Source organism: Protopterus annectens, chromosome 11.part0 (assembly GCF_019279795.1).
Source record: "Protopterus annectens isolate FY-2018-M chromosome 11.part0, PAN1.0, whole genome shotgun sequence".
Lineage (NCBI taxonomy): Eukaryota > Metazoa > Chordata > Ceratodontiformes > Protopteridae > Protopterus > Protopterus annectens.
Window position 1 is genome coordinate 724,411,726 of NC_056745.1, and position 24,847 is coordinate 724,436,572.

The 24,847-nt window shown below is 43.1% G+C and overlaps 1 protein-coding gene across 1 annotated transcript in view; it reads right to left on the reverse strand.

Annotated features, from left to right (window-relative positions):
• Positions 1-24,847, reverse strand: part of LOC122814988 (cat eye syndrome critical region protein 2 homolog) — a 2,862,500-nt gene that overhangs the window by 1,519,206 nt on the left and 1,318,447 nt on the right. The gene's annotated exons all lie outside the window — the stretch shown is intronic.

Consider the following 24,847-nt stretch of genomic DNA (forward strand, 5'->3'; position numbering starts at 1 on the left):
AGCTCACTGTGTTTAAATGTAAACAAGTGCAGTTTTGCAGCTGGCAACACTGTTACCAGCCAGGAAACCATGTAAAGCAACACAGACAGCAAACATGATTACCTCAGAGCACACTAGGTTAGTGGGATCATGTGGAATGCCACAATGATTACCAGGTTTTAGCAAACAGCAATGTATATGGTCCAAACACAGTACAGGACAGTGTATACAGTGCAGAGTATTGTGGATGAGGAGCATCAGGATGTATGTACACATACATGCATCAGGTACTGTCCCTCCCTCCCCACACTTAGATAGATGCATGTTGAGGTACGCCCTTGTATGGGAACATAGTCCTTCTGGAGGGTGTGTTGAACTGTGCATCAAACTGTGTCAGTTTGATGTATGTTCTGAGTCATGCTATAAGTGATCTGTGATGTTGTCACAGCTCATTGATTATGCATGACAGGCCTGGATGAAGGTAAGACAGTGCATACTGCCTATCTTGAACTGGCCTAGGGTTTAGACACAATATGCCACCCAGGTATCATTGAGAAACTCTACAAGCTGGGGATTAACTCTTACATCACTAGATGTTTAACCAACTCTTTCATCAACACAACATATATTGTGAAAGTTGGTGAATCAACCTCTAACAGTAGACTTGTCACCATTGGTCTACCCCAAGGATCTGTGCTTGGCCCTTTACTGCTTGGAATCTGTTTCTCGACAGTCCAGGTTACAGTATATTTATTTATTATTTATTATTTATTTCCAGTTTGATAACCGGGGAAGTCCACTGGGCCCGAAAGCCCGTTTTCAGTGGAGGCCCGGGGAGAAAAGCTCCATGATAATACATTACACACAAAAACACAGCAGAAAAGATCTAAACTAATACATTACACACAAAAACACACTCTGTTCTAATAGCATAATACTTTAACAATTTCCAAACAAGAATGAAGTGCAATGGGCACTATACATAAGAAAAAGATATATTAGTGCAACTGTGATGTTAGTAAGTAGGAAAGGAAAGCAAATTATAGATAGAGTTTGAATGCAAGAGCATGGATGCATGGGAGAAAGAAGAAGAAGCAAAGAAATTAAAGGAGAGGTGTTAAAATTAAAGGAGAGGTGTTAGAAGAGGATAGAAAAAGAACAGATAACTAATGTTGAATTTGTGGTTGAGTCCAGGAGACCACCTAGAGAAAAAGGCAAAAGAGTTAAGGTGAGAGTGAGCATAGCACTTGAAGGAAGGTAAAGGGTTTAATCAGGGAGGAAGGAGGAGATAATGAAGAAGAGAGGGGAGCTAGGGAGAGTGTCAGAAGAAGGGGAACCAGGGGGGGTGGGATGGAACTAGGATAAATTGAGATCTAGGTAGGAAGTATACAATTACATTTCCAATTTTGGAAAAGGTGAGAATGAAGAAGAGATTTAAAGTGTTCATAGTTTGTAGTGGCTCTTAGAAGGGAAGGAAGAGAGTTCCATTTTTTTGCTGTAGTATAGGAAAGTAGGAGTTGGCCAGGGGGTCGTTTGGGTTTGTAAACTGAAATAAGATTTTGGTGGCTAGATCTTAGGGGCCTTGGAGGATTGTATATGGTGAAGGTATTAGATAATGCTGGGCAAGCAGTAGGTTTAAAGATTAGTTTGTGTGCAGTAGTAAGTTGGAGGAAATTGAGTTGATTAGGGAGTTCTAGCCATTGGAGACTACGGAGGCAGATGCAGTGGTGTGTAGAATGAGTGGAGTTAGTAGCGAATTTGGCAATTTTGTAGTAGCAACTTTCGAGTTTTGCGGAGATAGAAGAGGAGAGATTGGATAGAAGAGGAGCACCATACAGTAGAGAAGGGAGAAGGAAGGTAGTGGCGAGAGTTTGTCTTGAAGATGGAGTAAGAAAGTTTGCATTTCTATAAAGCATACCGAGCTTCTGATGAGTTTTCTTTATGTTTAGTTGAATATGATTGTTAAATTTCAGGTGTTCATCAATGGTTACTCCGAGTAATTTAGCACTACTAACAACTTCTATTGAGGACTGGGAGAGGCTGGAAATTATGAAGGATGACTTATCAGGAGTCAGAGCTTTTGAGGGGGAGAAGAGAATGATGTGGGATTTTTTGGCATTGAGGGAGAGATGATTTTGAAGCATCCAATTTTCTATGGTTGTGAAGGCCAATTGGGTTTTGGCTTTCAATCAGAACCTCCCCATACTATTCCCTTTTGTCTCTCCAATTACCCCTTTATGCGTTTCTCCTTCGTGGTGTACTGTTTTCCACCTACTAGCTCCTTTCAATGTTGCATACTTTCCCCTTTCCTCACCTAGTAGTTATACCGTGTTGCCTTTCTGTCTCCCCCACCTCCTTTTTAAACATTTAAGCTCTGCCAAGGTGTATCTTACCTTCTCTCACTCACTGTGGATTGCACTAAACTGTTGCTGCTCTTCACATCTTCATTCTTAACCCCCTCTTTCCTTTTTCCCCTCCTGATGTGCTTCTTCAGATTCCTTCTTGCACAATGTCTCTAGGGCTGTTTACTGACTAGGCTTCATATTAGAGTCACCAACTACTTAATTTGATACCATATGGACACTACATGCCCTATGCTCTATACTGTATCAGCATTAACTTGTTTATCTCTGCATGCCCTCCTTATTGCTTTTATGACTACATATTCTGTATTTATGAGGTTACAGTGTGGCCATATTGGATGTGTCGGTCATCAGCGATTTTCTACTTTCTAGTCCTACCACTCAGTTCCCTTGGGGCAAATCTTGTTTTACTTCTATGCATCCCTTGACCCACATCCCTGTGCACTTAGAAATTGTGCACTGCCTTGCACCCACCCCTACAAGCAGATGCTTTTGTTTCCCTTGGCTTCTCAATCATCCCTAAACTTTGGTGCTCATGGTCCCACATTGCCACTCCTACCTTCCTGCTAAATCTACTTGCCATTTTTCCAGCAGTAAGAAAAGAGGCTATACATTTTACCATTTTGTTTGATAAAAATCAAAGCTGTGATCTCTTCTATGTATCAGCTTCTTTACATATTACAAAATACTTCAGAGAACCTTAGGACATGAAAGGCATGCTATATACCACTACTGCTACTTGTCAGCCTTTGAAATCTAAGTTCTTTTCTGTGTTTGCCAGCTCTTAGTTTGAACATTATTGGTACATAATCTCCCAGAGTTGGCTACTGCAGGACTCCATATGCGCTTAACAATTAAAATCCCCCCTCCCCCCACACACTTGGGTTCCTTCACAAAGATTCTCCTTAAGAGTTTCAATACTTCATTTATAAAGCACAGTACCTTGGATTTGGGCAATAGACTTATCTTGCTTCTCAGTTCCTTGGGTCTTCATGTCTGCACTGTTGGTTTTCTGCTCGTTACATCATCCCTTTCATGACCTCATCTATTAGGGAAGTTTTTTTTATACCTGAGCTTGCAAGACCACTCTGACCAGTCAATTGTGTGTGCATTAAACTCAAGGGCCATTCCTCCACTCCCTACTGACACATTCTGTGCCATCCACAGTCCTCCACAGCTATTCTGGTCCATCTACTGTTCTTGCAGTCAAGTCTTCTTTCCTGTTGTTGCTTCTGCTCCCACTGCACATCACCATTCGTTCATGCCTATATTCAACCATTTATGTTGCTGCTCTTTCATTACTAGTTATGCTTCCCTCGGTTTCATCAGAGTTCATCTTTCTGGGTGACTGAACTCCCTCTTGCTGACTAACACTATTTTGCTACCCCAACATTGCTCCTTCCTCTACTTATTTTGCACTTTATAGCATTACGGTTGCCTTTGATCATCTTACTCCTCTTTTTATTACTAGACTGACTGCTCATCACCTAAGGTAACTGACATCTGCCTTTTGTGTGGAGTGCATCACCTCTGTTTTTATCCAATTTTCATGACAGATCCTTTTTTTCTGTTTTCTTCATGACAATAATTACAGGCTTCTATTGAACATACTAAGACAGCCTGGGGAGGACAGCAGTTATGAGTATCTTTGCTAGGAAATGTACACTTGAATTCATTCATGAAACATACTGTACCTGTATTCTGTGATACAACTGAGCAGAACAGTCAGCAGAGATTCCAATTAGTCAGCCCTCTGGTACAGTGAGCCCAGTGTTTCTACTACTCCTTACTATTCACTTGTTTATGGAGTAAAAGTAAAGGCTGCACCATTATATGTCTTGGCTGACCCCCACCTCTTTTCTTTGCTTGTTCTATGCAGTCTGTCCATGTCAGACTTCATGAGCAGATTCCCAAGTTCTGTGACTGTGCATCTTTAACTGCATGCTTATACAACTTATAATTTGGGAAAAAGAAAAATGCACATTTTTCATAAAAAATAGTTGTGCAAAATCTTACCATAACCACAGATGTCTTTCTTTTCCATGTTGCAGTATTCATGGTGTGGAATTTTCCACCTCAGATGATCTGACGTCGGCTCCTATACAAAAGCTTTTGCCTGGTTGCTATAGGTGCATGGGATGTCACATGTAAGGCCATAAACCAGGGACCTTAAATGTGATGTCTGAATGCACTGACCTCAGAACTTTTAGCCCAGAGGAGTGGCCTGTCAAGAGAAGATGCCAACAAAAGGAACAAATGCCACTGTAAGGCTGAATAGATAACTCTTCGGGAGTGGAAGCAGTGGTCAGAGGCCAGACCCTGCAATAAGAGAATAGGGGGTATGGAGGGTGAGAAGGAAATCTGCAACATGGAAGAGGACATCTATGGCTATGGTAAAATTTTACACAACTATTCTATGTCCTCCTATTCCAGTGTTGCAGTATTCATGGTGTGGGAGAGTACCACAGCTTAGAAGAGTAATGGGAGGAGGCAGAGGTCCAGGATTCCAAGAATCCTTGCTGGATTGCTCTAGCAAAGCCTGCCCTGGCGACTTGGTCTAATTTGTAGTGTTTGGTGAAAGTGTGAACTGTAGACCAGGTAGCTGCTTCCAGGATGGAAGCTGTGTCCAGGCCTTTGAGAAAGGCCTTGGAGGTGGCCATGCCCCTGGTTGAGTGAGCTCTTACACCATGAGGCAAGACTTTGCCATGGTGTGAGTAACAAAAAAAAGAGACTAGATTTCCTGATCCAACAGGAAATAGTTTGCTCGGAGACTGCCTTTCCCAGAGCCCTGCGGTGAAATGGGATAGGAGTTGGTCAGACTTTCTGAAGGACTTAGTCTTGTCTAAGTAGAATCTTAACTGTCTGTGTACGGTCCAGGGAATGAAAAATCCTTTCTGCATTGTTGATTGGAGTTGGGAAGAAGGTAGGTAAGTGGATGGTCTGGTTTAAGGATAGTTAATTTACCACTTTGGGCATAAAGGTAGGATTTGTGTTGTAAGGTAACTGTTATTATGGAAGATGGTGTAAGGAGAGCAGGCCATGAGGGCCTGTAGTTCTGACACACTTCTAGCAGAAGAAATGGCCACTAAATGAATGGTTTTCCAAGTGCACATTTGTAAGGTGGAAGAACTAGCCAGCTCAAAAGGCGGTAGGGTGAGTTTTTCTAACACAAAGTTGAGGTCCCAGGGAGGAGGGATGGGTTTTCTTGGTGGTCTAATATGTAGGACCCCTCTCAGGAAAAGTTTTAACGTCCAGCCTGGAAAGCAGGGGTGGCTGTAAGGGTAAGCAGGCTGAAATGGCTGAAAGGGGGACTTTCACAACCAAGTAAGCTAGCCCAGCCTTAATGAGATCACAAACATAGCTAAGGCCTAGGGAGGGGTCGGCCTGTAGTGGGGTCCCTCCCCTTAAGACACCATTTAGAGAATCTTTCCCATTTAAATAGGTATGTCTTTCTAGTAGCTGGTTTCCTGGCCTCCCTCAGGATTGAAAGCACATCCTCAGAGTAGAGCAGTCTGTAAAGGATTAGAAGTTGATCACCCAAAGTGTTAGGTTTAGCATTTTCAGGTGAGGGTGAATTAGAGCTCCCTTTTGCTGAGAGAGTAGGTCCACCTTGTGGGGTAAATTGTGGTGATTGCCCTTGGCTAAAGAGTGAAGAGAAGGGGGGGAAACCAGTGTTGCCTTGGCAAGAAGTGAGTCACCAGCATGAGTTTTGGCTGGTCCTCTGATTGTCAGAAGGACCTTTTGTATTAGTGGGAAGGGGGAAACCCATAAAGGAACATCCCCTTCCAAGGAAAGCTGAAAGCATTCACTCTCCAGGCTGTGTGAGATCCCTGCTGCAGAATCTGCTTAGTTGTCTGTTCTGGAAGAAGGAAAACAGATCCACTTGAGGTGTGCCCCATTGGTGGACTATGTCTAGAAAGGCTTCTCTGTTTAGCATCCATTCGTGAAGGTGGGAGGATGTTCTGCTGGGCAAATCTGTTTGTATTCCAGAGAAGGGATTAAGAGGCCTGTAGAAAAAGATTGTGATGGGTGGCTAGCTCCCAAATCTGTAGGGTTATCCGGCATAAAAGATGGGCCTTTGTCCCCTCCTTGTTTGGTCAGGTACCACATGGCTGTGGTGTTGTCTGTAAGAATGTGAAGAAGGCCTGGTTGAAGGACGGGCAGAAAGGCCTGAAGGGCCAAGCAAGACTGCAGTCATCTCCCTGACACTGATGTTTTTGAAGGGCAGGGTTCCAAGGCTCTTGATCCCTGAAATCCTTTAAAATTGACCCCCACCCCTACGTCTGATGAATCTGTGTGCATGGATTGGGTAGGGGGAGGAAGTTGTAGGGAAATGCCTTGGTTGAGGAGGATTTGTTGGCTCCATCACCTCAATTCTGACATTAGGCAGGGCAGAAGGGGGATTATATTGTCTAGGGATTGTTGGTTTTGGGACCATACATTTTTTAAAGTACTATTGGAATTTTCTCATGTGTATCCTGGCTAAAGGGAGCATGGGGATCGTGGCTGCCATGAGTCCCAGTACTTGTAGAACTGCCCTGCGGAAAGGTGGGATACTGCAAGAAGTTCTTGGAAGTGACTTGAGAGAGACAGCACTTTGTCCTGTGGGAAGAAGGATCTCCAAGTCTGATCCTGCATCCCAGGAAAACTTTGTCCTGCTGGGTGTGCAGAGAGGATTTTGGAAGGTTTAGGGTGAACCCCAAGTTGTGCAGTTGGGTCATGGTGAATTTTAGGTGACTTTGGAGCATGGATTCTGATTCCGCTATGAGAATGTCGTCTAGATAAGGGTATATTTGGACACCCTTGGTTCGGCAAAATACAGTGGCAGGAGCCAGGCATTTCGTGAAAATTCTTGGCGCAATAGATCAGTCAAAAGGCAAGGCTGTAAACAGAAAATGTGAGGAAATGCCAGTAAATCTCAGGAATTTTCTGTGGGAGGACATGATAGGAATGTGGAGATAAGCTTCCTTTAAGTCCAGAGTGACCATAAAGGCTTGGGGTGGTATCGGGGCAAGAGAGGTTGCAGAGAGCATCCTGAAGGATGGAACTTTTTGGAACCGATTTAGGTAGGAAAGGTCCAGTAGGGGGTCTCTAAGGACCATCCTTTTTTTGGGCTAGGAATAGACAAGAATAGAATCCTTTTCTTTCCTGGCCCACAGAGACTGGTTCTATAGTGCCTAGGGAGAGGAGCTCTTACAGAATGAGAGGGAAGAGGTGGAGCTGATTTTTTGGTGGGAAGGGAGTGTTTTTTGGCCTTGGTTTTTCCCTCCATGATAGAAAGTAACCTCTTTAAATGATGGAAAGGACTTATTTGTCTGAGGTGATGGTTTTCCAAAAGGGGAGGCAGCGGGATAGACGGGCAGACAAAGGAAGGTGGGCAAGGCAGTCACACAGAAGGGGGGCCCCATCTGTCTGGAAAGGGCTGTTTGGAGGGGGGATGGTTGTTAGTCAGTCTGGAGTAAGGCGGTCTCCTGGATCCTCTTCTCGGTCTGGAGGAGGGATGAGAAGTGGAAAGAATCCTCCTGACAAAGGAACTTTTTTATGGATAATTCCTGTAGTACTTAGGGATGAGGGACACCCGCAAATGTTTGATGTCTTGCAGTTCTTTGCAAGTTTTTGAAGACCTCAGCTGAATTTTTTGCCAAAAAGTAGGCTGTGGTCCAGTGGAGCATCCATAACTTTGGATTGGAAATCCTCTGGAAGAGGTTATAAACGTAGCCAGGAATGTCTGCAAAGGGCAGATGCAGAAGCTGCATACCTGGCTGAGGCTTCTGCTGCATTATAACCACACCTGATTGAGTGTCTGGCCACTTGAGAGGCTAGGGATAGTTTTGATGCAGTCAGACTTAGGACAGGTCTAGAGGCTGGCAGGGTGGAGGCCTGGGGCACTAGGTCCAGAGCATATCTGACCATGTGTGTTTGGTAATTAATGGCTCTGAAAGCCAAGTTAGAGGAAGTATACACTTTTTTACCCAGTCTACCCATGGCTTTACTGTCCTTATCTGTGGGTAGGAGAGAGGCAGAAGGTACCTGTCTAGACTGTCAGGAGCCACAGCAATCACAGATGGGTCTGCCAGTGGAGGTTTAACCAGGAATTTCTGATCATCCGGCACCTTATAAAACCTGTATGGTCTTTTTGAGGCTGGGGACTGGGAGTCTGGGTTCTTACAAACATTTTAAATGCGTCCAGGAGGGCTGGGAGAACAGGAGGTATAGCTGAAGGAGAAGACTCAAATTGGAGAAGTTCAAAATACCTCTTCTGGGTGTCAGACATCAGGGTAGTATCCCACTTGAAGTACTCCATTTTAGTTATGGTTTCCCCAAAGGTTATATCTTCAGGTGGGAGTCCCCTTCAATGGAGTCTTCATCTAGGTAAAAGTAATCAACAGAGGAAGCAATTTAAGACACACAAGAGACGGATTCTTCCGAGGAGGAATCATATTGATATTGCTGTTCTCCCTCCTGGGTAGTGGAATGGTGGGGAGAAGAGGATGGGCAAGGGCTGAGCACAGGGATGGAGGATGGTGCAGGGCTTGTGGGCCTAAGGGCCATGCATAAGACAGTTTGTAAAAGACTGCCAATCTGGCTGTGCTTCAGTAGGAGGAGTGATATGTTTTGTCTTCTAATTTTTCTTGAAATGTGTAGGCTTCGAGGGCAGCCTAGGAATTGAAGCCTGACCTGCAGTAGGAGAGGACTCAGTCAGCCAACAAGAGGTTCCCCCTCGACGTCGGTTGGGGCTGACGTCTGAATAGTCTCCGCGGACGTGCTTTCCATGGCTGTAGAAACTGCTTCAACGGGAACCGTCGAAGCGGACAAAGAAATTGTGAGTTCCTCTGCCCCTAAATCAGAAGCTAGCAGTACGTCCGACAGCGGAGTGACAGTAGGAATAGGCCTGGAAACCTTGGCCTTCTTCCTGGGCGGTTTGGGTTGGGCAGCCGACCCAGGGTCCATCCTAAGGGCAAGGCGTTTCAGAAGCTCGTTCTCAAGATATAAATTTAATGCGGCCAAACGACTGTGGAGCGTCTTGGGTGCGAAGGACTAACAAATGGAACACAACTTATGATCATGTTTCCTTGCCTAGACAAATATCATGGGCATCTTTGTGTGGTATCTGACGGCCGCAATTACATTTGCCTGTTTTAGCTAACATCGGCCAAGAAACTACAGCAAACCAAACACAAGCAATATTAATGAAAAACAAAAAACCCCAACAGGGTACTTATCTTTTTGAAGTAATCACAAGTAGGAGCTGAACTGAAGTGACTTCGCCTGTGGCTGAAAAGTTCTGAGATCTGTACGTGCAGACGTCACATTTAAGGTCTCTGGTTTATGGCCCTATGTGTGACGTCCCACACACCTACAGCAGCCAGGCAAAAGCCTTTGTATAGGAGCTGATGTCAGGTTACCTGAGGCAGAAAATCACACCCCATGAATACTGCAACATTGGAATAGGAGGACATCTTACATTTCCTGGTTGATACCCGGAGACCATGTAAGCTTAGGTCACATGTAAGCTGCAATCAGGAGCGGAAATATTAATGAAGGTCATTATCCAAATGCAATGCATTCCAACTTGATAAAAATCATATAAAACCTATTTTAATAACTTTCAGAGAACACCAACCCGTAAAATTCAACAGTGTTTCTCGCCATTCTTCAAGGAGTTGCAGCATTACCTGGCATCATCTATGATCCAACAATATGACTGCAAAGCATACATGCTCAGCACAGGAACAGCTAGAAATTCATTCTCAAGACAGCTTCACAGGTAACAATTTTTCAGGTAAGCACAGACCTTCCAAATGTTGCAGATTTCCCTTTACGTTTGATCGGTTCCCCACAAGTCTTCTCTACTAACTAACTCTGCTTCACAAAGGAGTGAGATATGTTAAACAGGAATAAACAATACACAAAAATGAGCGAACAATTTGTGATCACTGAACGGAACGCTGCAGCAAATGCATGAAACCTGTTCCATGCTTTTACTGTGATTATGTATGGTTACAGCCATGCCTATCAGGCTTTGGAATGAGCATAACGGATCAGAATCCTGGCTTCAAGTGGCGTTAAGCAAAATGACAACTTCTCCTGGCATGTGTATTTACTTTAACACATTACAAAAAAGTTTAAGACTTTTATTACATTACTCAGATAACAGGGAAAACAGCTAAGTAGTTTGTAGCAATTTGGGTGCGAGAGAGAAAGAATTTAAATGCTTCTTTCACTGAAGAGGAAACATTTTATTAAATGGAGCTGTGAAGTGCTTTACAGTTTTTGATGGGAAAGCAGGCTGCATCATTTTAAAGCAAATGCAAAAACCAGAACTTGGCAATATATTTATTTATTTGATCGCTAGCATGTATAATAAAAAAGTTACTTGTAGTCAGTCGGTACATCTGTGTGGGTGGATAATGTGCTGCACTGTACAACACATCTGACAGCAATGAGCTAATACATTATGGAGACTATGTTCTAATGCATTCCACTGTTCACACTTGTACATCTGATGTGTAATTAAAGTGGATGTATATGAATGAGCAGTTGTGTGATTGTGGGGGTTGTCATGCACTGCAATGTTATGTGGCAGAGAAAAAAGTTACTGTGGCTAAAATGCATTTATTAATCCTTATGATTAATTTGATCATAATCAGACATCTGATTTGTACACAGTCAGGAAAATGTCTACAGTTGCTGGGCACATGCATTACAATTGGTTACAGTGTATGGAACCAGCAGCAGAGAGAAAATATGTTACCAATTTAAGAATTTACTCATTCATTAATCACAGCTAGAAATTTTAAGTGTAAGTGTTCCTGCTGGGACAACTGTGTGGGGAAGGATGCAACTGGTTGCACTGCATCTGTGAAACAGTGACAAGATACAAGTTTATTCACAAACAGTAGAAATGGCATGGTTTTCCTGTTTTATGCACTGGTCAAGTAAAGCACAAGTGTTAAGTTTGCCCACTCTCTAAGAAACCTCAGTTAAAAAAAAAACGGATGCTCTTAACATCAAGGTTACTACACAACAGTGCAAACAATCAAGGCAAAAGGTAAAAAGGTCACAAAGAAAAGCCCAAAGGTCAACTTCCAATGTTTGGTTTGAAAGGCCTGAATGCATCATTAAAGACTTCAGAACAATAAAAAAAAGTCAGTGGGAATTCAGTTGTCTTAGAGCTGAACACCTGAATGCCCTTAAGCAGTCATCTGCGCATATTCCATGGGCTCCCTTCAAAGAAGTTTAAAGTACCATACAGTAAAGACTTTTCATAGGTTGGAACTGAGCTATTGGTCCTAGGGCCTATACAAGCCTAGCCATAACAATTCCCTGGCTAATTCTTCCCACAGTATTTACTTCCCTGGACCACTGTCTAGCAGGGCAACTGACGTGATCCCCAGGGTGAATTTCCTATCTTCCATCCAATCATCAAGCTTCCTTTTGAAGACAGCCAAAGAGACGTTCTGCTTGACATGTATGGGCAGCCTATTCCAAAGTCTGGGGAGTCTCTGGGTCAAGAACTTATCCCTACAGCATGTTTTGTTCATTGTGATGACAAGGTTGAGATCCCTGCAGCGTGCGTCTCTGAGGGGAATGGGATTTCTTTAAGTGTAGCATGTCCAACAGCTCTGGGTTTGACACGACCTTTTAAGTTAAGCTGAGATAGCCTCTGAGTAGACGATATGCGACAGAGTACAGGTGGCGTGTTTTTTTTTTTTTTTTTAGACTGTCAGCACAGGGCATCTGCTTTAGGCCTGTGATTCTTTTAGTGAGGTATTTCTGTGGCCTTTGCATTTGCAGATGTCTTGAGAGGTAGATACCAAACAGTGCATTGTATTCTGTAATGAGTCTAATGAGGGATGAGTACAGTCGGACAATGACCTCCTTTTTTCTGGATGGAAAGCCCTTAGTGGTGAGGTGTGCCACATAGGATTTCCTGACTGTTGTGGTGATGTGGTTATCGAAGGTGAGACCACTGTCCACCTGTGTCCGTACGTGTCTTATCACACTTTCGGTGTTTAGTGTACTGCCACCTACGTGGTAATTCACAGGTACATGTTTTTCCCAAAGGGGATAACTATACATTTCTTGGCATTGAGCTTCAAGACCATGGCTCTGGCACCAAGCATCTGTTTCTGTAAGGCCCTTTTGTAGAATATTCACATCATTTGGGGATTCAATAATGGCTGCCAGTTTGCAGTCATCTGTGAACTTTGTTAGCCAGAGTCCCTTAGTGTTGGCCTGTACTTCAGAAAAGAAGATGCCAAACAAGAGTGGTCCCAGGACTGAACCCTGAGGTACTCCCACTTGTCTGGAGCTGGATTTGGAGTCGGCTACTTTTACAGTGTGGGTTGTCAACCCGAGTGACGTAGGGATTAATGCCCAGCTTAGTAAGTTTATCTATGATTCCAGAGTGGGGGATGGTGTCGAAGGCCTTGGCGAGGTCCAGATAGGCTGTGTGGACCACATTACCCTTGTCCACGGCTCTGGAGGCTGATTCGAATAAGTCAATCAGGTTCAACAGACAAGATCAGTCCTTCACAAAACCAAACTGCCTGGGGTCCAGTGTTTGAAGGTTGCCAAGGTCTTTGTTTTACAAGTTCCATGATAATACATTCCATGGCCTTGCAGATCAGGCTCGTCAGACTGATTGGGCAGTAGTTCCCGGGATTCAAGGTGGATCCCCCCTTGTGGAGTGGGATAACTGTAGCTGTGCACCACTCAGTGGGCACAAAGCCTGAGGTGAGGCTATGATTAAACATAACACTTAGGTGAGATGACAGTTCATTTTGTAGTTCATGTAGTACACAGCCTGGGATGTCGTCTGGTCCCATGGATGCTGAATTCTTGGCTTTGGAGTGTGTGCTTTTTACTTCTGTGGCTAGTACCGGAATTTGACAATCTTTCGGTACTGAGATGGGCCCTTTAGGGGGTGAAGTTTGCACTGAATCAATCTGCCAGGATACAGGCAATATCCTTGGGATCAGTATATTTAATGCCATTCTGTTGTAGTTCAGAGCAGATCTGAGCATTGCCATTTAGGTTCTTGACATAGCTATAGAATGCCTTCTGGTTGTCTTTGGAATCTTTGGCAATTTTATTTTCGTAACTAGCTTTGGAGGATTTTATGAGGGATCTCAGCTTCCTACTGAGGCTGGTAAGGGAGTTTTTTGCATCCAGAAATGTTCCTCTCTGCTGCAACAGTTTCTTACTTTTGTTGTAAAATTAGTTTATGGCAAGGGGCCACCAGATTGGCTTCCTTTTGGAGGACGTCTTGGTTCTAACTGGGGATGGCACGATTCATGTACGAGTGGATGTGCTCTTACAGTGCCTTAGTGTAGGATTCATCAGTTGAACTTTCAGTTCCTGTCTGCATGGGCATCATGAAGACTGTCACTTCTGACTTGAGTAGCATGAAGTTGGCTTTGGAAAAGTTTTTTTTATAGAGGTTTCCTTACTGGGGGTGGGGTGGGATGTGGATGTCAAGGGTGATTAGCTTATGGTCAGACCTGGCCAACAAGGGGTTGACCATAGGTGTGGAGCATCGATTTTCCATGTTGGTAATGACCAGGTCTAGGACATTGGAGCCCCTGGTGGGACTAAGGATTAGTTGTTCCAGAGCATTGGAATTTATGAATTTCAAGAACCGTTGGGCAAAGGTGCTGGTACACTAGTAGTTTTCCCAGTTAAAGGCAAGGTAGTTGAAATCACCCAGTATTAGGGTGTTTGGTTGTATCTTAATATTTTCCAGTATATTTAGAAAGGTGTAGTGAGAATCTTGGGGCATGATGGGGGATCTGTAGCAAGCTACAATCTGGATTGCAGTCTTCCCTAGTGTTAGTTGCACCAGGAGAATTTCAGATGCATTGTGTTGGGCATCTAGCCTGGTGTTGTGAATATCCCTCCACCTTTAGTGTTACGGCCCTGGTTTGGTGGCCGAAGTGTGTTAAGAGTTGTAGCCTGGTATTGCTAGGATGCTCTCTGGAGCCTTAAACCAGGTCTCAGTTACTGCACAGATATTGATGTCCTCCATTTTTAGGAGTGCCTCGAGAGAGTGCTTTTTGAGGTTTAGACTTCTAGCACTGAGTAGCATTACCTTCAGATTTTGCGTGCATGTATCTGTTACGGTGGTGGTTTTGTCCTTTGAACTCTGCCTAAAAAGGCACTATAGGGGTGGCAAGAGCCTTAGCCAGTAATCTGAATCCCAGAGGCAACAGGTGCAGAACATCTCTGGCAAAGCATCGTGGTCTGTCGATCATGTCGTCCCAGACAGACAGATACTGGATCCCCTTTGAATGACACCAGAAGCTTAGCCAATTGTTGAAGTCAATCATTTTGTCCTTACACTGTGGTATAATTCTGGGTGAAGGCAGGAAGCTACTCAGGGCTGGGGTCATACTTGCCTGGGCCACATGATCCGAGAGCTCTTCCATGTCTCTTCATGTAGACCAGGGAGGTATGTCTCAAGTCATTCACTCCAACATGGACAATGAGAGTCTCATATTTGTACTTGTTGTGGAGTGACTTGAGTGCATGCGTTATGTGGCGGATCCTGGCACCCAACAGGCAACTGACTCATTTTCTCATTGTTCAGCCTGGTGAGTGGAACATCAGTGTGCCTGACTATAGAGTCACTTAAGACTAAAGTGTTTGGTACATTTGTCTTGCCTTAGGGGCTGTTGTTGGGTGGCACACTGGTGGTGTGAGGTAAGTGAAACTTTGGTTGTGATTGGTGTTAGTTTGCATTTCAGCTTCAGAGGTCCTTGTTGCTTGGGCAAGTTACTGTTAAGGGCCACCAGATATTTGGGTTTAGTGTTGCTATGTGTGGATGTTGGTGGTGTGGGTTTAGAAGGGCTGTGTGTTGCTTGAGGTGTAGTGCAGGTTATAACCTTCTCCTCTTGATTGTCTAGCACAATCTTGGGTGGAGAGAGCTTTGCTTCCAGGTTTGGCTATGTAAGTGCATCTCTCGCAGGTTGTAGTGTTGGGTGGTAGGAGGAGATGGTTGCCTGTGTACATGAGGCAATTGCTGCATTGCCCCAGAATGCCCAGATTCACCAGGTGGACAGGAGAAATCACCGGAAGCTGACCCTTCGACATGCCTGGTTTGCTTTTTTTTTTTTTTTGTAAAGTACAAGAGCTGTTTTCCCTTACCTTAGCAAGATACTTAGCAATTATAGTTTGTTTAGTGCCTACGATTAATTTCTCGTTATTAACAAGGACAGTTGATTGCTTTTATCAATTTAAGACTTCCTAGTGCTTTCCAGCAGGTTTTTAAGCAAGTGCTAGACACAGGGATGCTTAAAGGCAAGATGAAAAAATAATGGTTTATCCTAAACACTGCAGTGTGCACTAGAGGAGTTAGATGTGAAAGCAGGTAACTTAAGTTTTACCTATCTAAAAAGTTAAGTTTTAGTGGAGAGTCACTATTTTTAAAACAGCAAGATAGACTGAAAGGGGGTGGTCACTTTAGTATTCTGGTACTATGGAATACAGTAGGATGGCCAATAAATTTAAATAGTTGAAGGGGAGTGATTTCACAAAATGCTAACTTTGTGCTTACTCACACAAGCCAGTAAAAACAGAGAGGAAATGAGATATATGGTCAAATTAACATAAGGGGAAGGCAACTGGAAAGACAGTGGTCTTTAAGAACACTACACTAACCGGGTGGGGAAAAAATTTCTGCCCGACTCACAAGAGACAGAGCTGTGGACTCTTTTCAAGTTGTAATATGCAGTTAAAAGCAGAATACAAATAAAACACAAGGTAAATAAAACAAATCACAGTATTCAAAATAGAAAAAGGCAATAAGGTAATACAACAAATAAAAGAAAACTAACCTTTCCCTCACAGCAAAGTGTAGCAGAGTCTGGTTGAGCCTTTCTAGTAGTATGTTACCTTTTGTAAAGAAAGTTGTGTAAAACCTTACCATAACCATAGATGTCCTTCTCTTCCATGTTGCAGTAGTCTACATGTGGGCTTACTCCTCTTGCTTCGCATACTTCCAGTCAGTATTCAAAAGCTTTCAATCCCTATCTGGTGCGTGGGACATCTGTCGTGGCTGTTGGAATGTGAGCCATACAAGTGACGTCTTCACACACCAGCCTTCAGAACTGAAATCCCCAGTCGGAGCCAATCCTAGGAAGGGCTACACCAGCAGTCCTGAGCCATCCAGAAAAACAAATGCAATGTAACAGGAGGGGAAGGAGGGTGGGAAGGAATACTGCAACATGGAAGAGAAGGACATCTATTGTTATGGTATAATTTTACACAACTTTTCGATGCCCTTCTATTCGAATGTTGCAGTTTTCTACACATGGGGAGGAGGTCTAGAAGCTGTTTCCAGGAATCCATGACGGAGAGCCCTGGAAACCCCCACCCTGGCTCTAGAAATATGGTCTAGTTTGTATTGCTTGTTGAAAGTATGTACTGATGACCAAGTGCCTGCTTCCAGAATAGAAGAGGTATCCACGGCCTTTGAAGAAGGCTCCTGAAGAGGCCATAGCCCTGGTGGAGTGTGCTTTCACAGTGCCTTGCAAATATTTTCCACTGCACTGGTAGCAGACGGTGATGCCTTTGGAAATCCATACCAAAATAGCCTGTTTGGTTACTGCCTTTCCCAAGGCTCTGGGATGAAAGGAAACAAAAAGTTGGTCCGCCTATCTGATAGACCTGGTTTTATGCAGATAAAACCCGAGCTGTCTATCTACATGAGGTCTGTGCAAATTCTGCACCTTAGGAAGACAATGTCTTGAGTGGACTCCAGGTGGGATTTGGGGGAATTTATCTGGAATCCCAGAGACTGTAAGAGGGACACTACAAAGTGAATGTGCAGGAGGAGGATCTCTGTTGCCTGCCTGTATTAGCAGGTTGCCCAGGTAAGAGAATGTGTGTATTCCCTTTGTCCAGCTATAAGCAATCACTGGAGCCAAGCATTTGATGAAAACCCTGGGTGCAGTAGAAAGCTCAAAGGGCAAGGCAGAGAATTGAAAGTGAGAATGGCCCACCAAGAACATCAGGTATGTGGGCCTTATAGGGATGTGAAGGTAAGCACCCTTTATATCTAGGGTGGCCATGAACCCTTGGGGGTGAAGGAGAGAGAAGAGAGTAGGAAGAGTCAACATCCTGAAGGTTGAGGACCTTTAGGAATAGATTGAGATGGGACATGTCTAAAATAGGCCTCCAAGGTCCGTCCTTTCTGGGAGACCAGAAAAATGCTTGAGTAGAAACCTCTTCCTTTTCCTACTGTAGGCACTGGTTCGATGGTTACCTGAGCCAGCAGAGCTTGCAACAAAGGTTGCAGAAAGTGCAGTTGTTGTGATGGAGGTTGTGGGATGCCTTTTCATTTTGCTGGGTTGAGCCAGGACATGAAGTAACCTTTCTGAAGGATTGTCAGGACCCATTTGTCTGATGTGATGCGAATCCACACAGGGAGGCAGTGGAGTGACAGACTGATAAAGGCAGAGAGGGAGGGGGTGGAGGAGGCAAGGTTGGCAGGTAGTCAGATATTACCTGCCCTATCTTGTAAGGGCGGCCTCTGGCTAAAGGAGGGAGAAGCTCTAGCTGGAGGGGGTTGTTTCCTTGTAGCCTTTCTATGCCTTGCTGAAGCAGCAGGACGGGAGTGCTTTGTTATGAACTGAGTTTTTGCTGGGAAGTTTCTTTGAAACTTTGGTACTGGGGAAACCAGCAGGTGTTTTAGGTCCTGCGTTTAGCCCTAAACAATGCTGTATTGTCCAGAGTGCCATCAATAAGCTTTGACTTGAAGTCCTCAGGCAGTGGTTAAGCATAACCATGAGTTGAGTATCTCCTTAAAGCAGAAACTGATGCTTCTACAGCATCATAACTGCACTTGCTTGAGTGCCTGGTAACCTGGGAGGCAAGGGCCAGAAGGGAAGTCAATGAAGCTTTGGCAGCACAGTCTGGAATATCAGCCAGTTCCTTGGTGTGTTTTTTTTCAGGAGGTACAAGACATATTTAGCCATGTGAGTCTGGCAAATTTGTCTCTCTAAAAAGCAAGGTAGCAGAGGCGTAAATTTTCTTACCCAGATGTTCCATAGTTTTGCTGTCTTTGTCAGCAGGGAGTATTGGTGGTCGTGGGTAAGAGCTTAGAAGCCTTGCCTGTAGAGATGGAGATGGTGGCTGGATCTGCAGGAGGGCACTTAAGGAGGTGTTTGGCAATGTCAGGAACTTTATAAAGGCTATCTGGCCTGCGTGGGGGCAGGATGTTGAGAGTTTGGATTTAAGGATGCTGAGAAGGCAGGCAAGATTGGAAGTATGGCAGATGGGTTTGGGGAATCCATCTGAATGAGGTCATATCTTTTTTGAACCTCAGTCATTTCAGAGGATTGCCAGTTGAAATCATCTTTCATCTTGGAGATGGTTTCTAAAAAGGTTAGATCCTCACCTGGGGAGTAAGGATTGACAGATTCCACCTCTGGGGAACCATACCCCAAGGGGGAAGAGATTTGGGATGAATAAGATAGTGATTCTTCAGAAGAATCAGACAGCTCTTCCACTTCCCTAACAGTAAGGTCTGAGGGTTGAGGCCTAGGGCTCAACAGTGGAGGAGGAATGCTAGGACTCCCTGCAGAAGTAGGCCTCAGGGACAAAGGAATTGAATAAACTTTGGCTGAAGCCTGCCAGTCAAGCATCCTTTCAGAAGGGGAAGAGAGGTGCTCTCTCTCCTTTCTTTTTAAGGGGCCTTGCTGGCATCTGAAGGGGGAGGCGGCCTAGATAGTGTACACTGTAAAGGAATGAAGGGATCCGATGGACCTACAGAAATTGTTGGTTCCCCCTTGTGTCAGAGACCAACGTCAGTAAAGCCTCTATGGACATGCCTGCCTCCTGGGATTGTGTAGCTTCCATGGAGGTAACCCACTATATCCGAAACAGCAGAACCCGATTCCTCTACCAGGCAGACGGCCACAGGCCGAGGATCAAGGGGAAGAGGCACAGCGGTAGTGGCAGGCTGTATGGTCTTGGCCTTTTTCGACAGTTCCAAAGGTACATTGGATGAAGCCCCCCATCTCCAACGTAATCTGATTTAACCTCTGATTTTTCTATTTATACGTTTAGAGCATGTAAAATGACTATGCAAGGTTTTGGGCACAAACGCCTGGCAAAAAGAACAGGCCTTGTGGTCGTGAGACTGACCCAAGTGGAAAAGACAATGGTCATGTATGTCCTTATGAGGAATCTGCCAGCCATACTTACACTTGCCCTTTCTGGATGACATGAACAGGCAATATAAGTAAAACAACTGAAAGGCTCCCCAATGAGGTACTTATCTGATTTCTTGAATGTGGTGACAGTGAGTGCCGGAACACCTGGCGTATGACTGGAGGCTGAAGTTCTGAGGGCTGGTGTGTGCGGACTTCACTTTTATGGCTCACATTCCTACAGCCACATTAGATGTTCCACGCACCACATAGGGACTGAAAACATTTGCATACGGGCCATACGTACGCGAAGCAAGAGGAGTAAACCCACATGTAGAATACGGCAACATAAGAGTACAAGGACATCTATACATATGTATACGCAGTCCTGAGACATTTGATCAAAAGGAATTCGAACTGAAAAAAAATCAGACTGAAAAGCCAAAACACCGAAAACATTCAAAAAAATAAAATAATAAAAAAAAAAAAAAAAAAAATATATATATATATATATATACACACACACACACATACATACTATAAAAAGCACCCAACACCCCAAACACAGACAGCTACTTACATATTCTAACTCCAAGGTCACAAACCCATAGAGGAAAAAAAACAGCGAATCAGTGCTGCTACACAAACATCTGCTAATCTGGGAGTACATGACTGCTGGCACTGCCAGTTCACAGTTTTTTAAACTGTTTGCCTAACAAACACATAAGCAGAAACATTACAAATATCATACATAAACTCTTACAACATTTAACAAAATGGCTTTTCAGTAAATGCTTTCAGTTATTTGTATTTACTGATTTTTCTTTCATTCAAAAGTACCTTTGATCAAATGGCACTGAACCACACACGTGTGTACATGTTCAGGCTGTGTTCAATAATTTGTCAGATCAGTGAAATATTAACTGCTGCTGTAATCACCTTGGGTACACATTTCTTTAAAAACTAGAATGACTACTGAACCAAAAGGATGGGGCTGTAATAGAGAAAGTGATTTTATTTTTAAACATCTTTAGTAAATTCATCCAACTTTAATACAAGTGGACACAACAGAAAAGGAAACAAAATCATTGTAAATTTTTTTCATTACTTTCCTACATTGTATATGTTTAATTGCTCAAGTTTCTACCTTCCCTTAAATTTCACTCCTCGAGCATTATTCTGCATGTATTGTTTTAACAAATGTAATTTCTATTCTCCCTTTTCTAAAGATTATATCTCCAATTCATTTATCTTCTTTACAATACTCAATACTTCCATTACAGTTGGTTTACATTTTGATTTTCATTCTCCATTAACTGTTTTTTTGGTAGCAAATAGCATTACATTTAGCAAGGCCTTACTATGTTTTTGCTATTCAGATCCTGAATCTCAGCTCAAATGAATAATTTCCTTAGTTAAAATAATATTTGCTTCTCCAGCTCAACTTTACTGGAAAAGTATTCTACAGGGAATTTTTAAAATCTTCCAACCAGTTACACCCCCAAAACTTATTTTACATATAGTATAGGGATAGTCTGACTGAGCCGAGTAGCCCTTTTTCAGTGGAGGCCTGGAATTAAATCTTTAAATAGAAACAAATAAAATAGGTTTTACAGGGAAATAGTCAGCACATTAACAATTTGAAAAAATACAATTTTCAGGATCTCACTACAAAGGACAGTCAACATAAAAATAAGCTATCAAATATCACAATTTCATTTTACGACTGTTTTAGTGTTACACAATGGGAGAAAAATAACTGGGTTAGAGACCATTACAATATAAAAGTCAAAGCAGATGAGGTATGCAGGGGCCCTAGATAGACTGTCTAGGATTTAAGGAGGTTGTGTACAGAGGCAGGACCAACTGAGATTTCAGATATTCTGTAGCTGCAGCTTTGACTTGCTTAAAGTTTATTTGGGATCTGATTTCTAGTTGAAGTTTGTTCCAAGATATAGAAAGATGGTAACTACAGAGGTTTTGACCAGTTTTGTATCTATGTAGCAGGTGTCAGTGAGAGCTGCGTAGCTGCCTGGCAGGGTAGTAATGTGAGATGAGAGGAGACAAGCTGGGACAATGCGATTTCTGGTACAGGATGGAGTGGACTATAAGGAGTTGAGAGAGAAGTAGCTGGTGGGGAAGCTCAAGCCAGTTTAGGTGTTTTACAGCAAGACAATGGTGATACTTGTAGGTTTGTTGTGCTGCAGATCTAGCTACCTTACTGCAAGTTCTCTATCTTGGCTAGTAATGTAGAGTTTAGATTTGTAAGAATTTGGGAGCTGTATAATAGGCTATGGTAGGCATGAGAGAGGGTAATTTTAGCTTTGGTTGTGAGGAACTTTTTGTTTCAATAGAGAAGCCCAAGTTTCTGGCGTTTTTTTTTGATACAGTTGTTTATATGAAAGTCACATTTAAGTGGATAATCAGTTAGGACTCCTAAAAGTGTGTTATTTTCAACAGTGATGGAGGTGTTATCTAGGGATAATACTGAAAAACTGGTTTTGAGGTAGGTGAGGTTTTAGGAAGAAAAAGGAGGAGTTTAGTTTTTTGCGGCTGAGAATAAGCTGATTTTGAGAAAGCCAGGTTTCAACAGAGTTGAAGGATTCTTGGGTAGCAGTGATGAGCTCAGAGAGTCTCTGAGATGGTGATGAGTGTAGACTCATCTGCATATTGTGTGAGGGATGGCTGGGGGCAGGAGGAGTAGAGAAGATACGTGAAGATGTTAAAGAGTAGTCGGCCAAGAATGGATCCTTGTGGTACACCCATCTTCACTGGGAGAGAGGGGGAGTGTGCTGAGAACCAGCTCACTGATTTCTTAGGCTCAGAGTGATAGCTAAAAAAACAGGCAACAGTTGCAGTGGAAAAGTTGAGGTCAGACAATTTGGTAAGAAGGAGAGAGTGGGAGACGGTATGACTAGTTTATTGTTGTCTTTTGCCTGAGAGACAGTATGGATGAAGGATAGTAGGGCAGTTGTAGTGCTGTGTTGTGGGCGAAAGCCATGCTGTGTGGGAGTGAGCAAGTTTTCCTGTAATAGGTGCTGCATGACTTGCTTGTGAATGCATTTTTCTAACATTTTTGAGAGAGGAGAGAGTATAACAATAGGTAGGAAGTTAGAAATTCCAGTAAAGTTACCTCCTTTATGTATGGGTAATGTACAGAATTTTTTTTACAGATAAAGGGAACTTTAGATTCAGAGATGGAGCTGTTTATTAACACAGATACTGGGGACAGCAACGGATTCAGCAGCTAACTGTAGGAAATAAGGTGGGAGATAATCAGCAGAAGGGGAGAAGGGTTTGAGTTTGGAGAGTAGAGACTTTATGTAGTTAGTAGTAGGTTTAAGAGAGAGAGTTAGTAGAGTTTAGGTTAGAGAGTGATGAGAAATTTGAGCAGGAAGAGGAGAGAATGGGGTTTACCATCTTTGACATGGATTTGATGAAGTTATTGAAAATGGATGCAGTTTCTACAGGTGTTTTACTTGGGTATGGGTTGGGAGGAGCAGGATGACCTGGGTGCAGAACTTGATTTACAGAGTTCCAGCATTTTTTGGGGTTGGACATTTGAGCGATCGGTTGGTTGAAGTAGTAGTCCTTGTCCTTGATTATGTGTGTTTTTTAGCCAGGTTTCTAAGTTCTTTATATTTTATCAAGAGGACTGGAAGTTTAGTTTTTAGCCATAATTTCCATGTCCGCTCTATTTTTCATTATTGATCAATTAACATGTTCTTAGGGAATTATATCCAATAAATTGTCAGCAACATGCTCCAAAATGATTTTGACTGCAAATTTAAAGGTGAACTGCATAAATGAATATTGCTTTAATTATATATAGTTTTGATCTTTAAAAATTATTTGGAGGGAGAAATGGTCTGCTTAGAAATGGCAAATCTTTTTTCACCCTCTGCAAACACCACAGAGAGCAGCTCTGATTTTTCTGAAATCCTTTGATCTGTCTGGAATATATCCAAATTTCCTGTGGACGTCCAAAGAATAAAATTCTTTCCCCTTTGTTTTGAAGTGCAGAAAAACATTGGTAAATAGCTTGATTTTGTGCCACATCTGTAACGACCTTGGGCATAATTGAAGGGTTAGTGTACAAGGTAACTTGTCACATTGGAAAATGAGGTAATGTCCTTTACATATATAGTCCTTGGAGTTCAGACACTTCTAGCTAATGGAATTGCAATAAACATGTTTTTCTGAGAGAATAATCTGAGATCAAAGTCAACTGATTATAGAGACCCAAGGTCAATTTTTCCAGCATGAAGATCAGGTCCCAAGATGGAGGAAGGGTCCACTTAAGAGGTATGAGATGCAGGAGGCCTTTAAGAAAATGTTTAACTGGACGTCTGGATGAAGGGGAATGGACTAAAGGCATGCAAGCTAGATGGCTGACAGTGACAGGTGTATATTTAGTGAAGTGTTGGTTAGGTCCATGATGAAAAGCTCTAAGATATTGCATGTTTGCAGGCACATCCACCTCCTTAGGATGCAGATCCTACCTCTGACACCAAGCATGATGCATTTTCACTTGGCTGACTATGATTTTAAGTACTTGGTCTTGTATTCTTCCTCATGATTGCTTGCACATCCCACTACTACGTCCGTTTAGGCACCTAAAGTTAACACCCTCCAAGCTGCAAAGTTCAAAGTAGGGAGGTTGGGGTGTATGAAGGACCCCCTGCACACCATCCAGAGGTCTATGTGCTGAGGCAGCATGAGTGGTTTCGCCACTATCAACTGCAGCAGGTGAGAGAACCCATGCTGCCTCATCCAGAAAGATCATTTCTGACCTGTTCTCCCTTATCCTCTGGATTACACTGTTAAGCAAGGGAAGGGGAAGCAAGTACAATTGTGTACACTTACCATAAATATAGATGTTCGAATGTATTCACGGTTGCAGTCATTACACTTGGGTAATCTGCTGGCAGGTTGCCCTCAGTCGGCCTGAATAACAAAGTCTTGGGTCCTGCATCGGTTGCTGTCTCCTCTTCCATGACTTCAGGTCGTCAGGGGTATAAAACATGCAGCAGATGCCATTTTATTCAGTTTTTCTTGCCCGAGATGTCAGGTGCCCCCCAAGTGGGGAGCAAAAAAAAAAAAAAAAAAAAGTATATATACAATATAAACAGCAATATATGAAAATGCACTTTTAGCAACAAACTTTACCTTCATCTAAAAGCAAATAGACCACAAAGGCTATAGAATATAGCGAAGGAAAGAGAAGTTATAGAAAAGGGGGATGGCAGGTGGGTAACCTGGACTGCAACAGTGAATACATTTTAACATCTACATTTACGGTAAGTGTACACAACTGTACTATGTTCTTCGTGTTTTACTGTTGCAGTC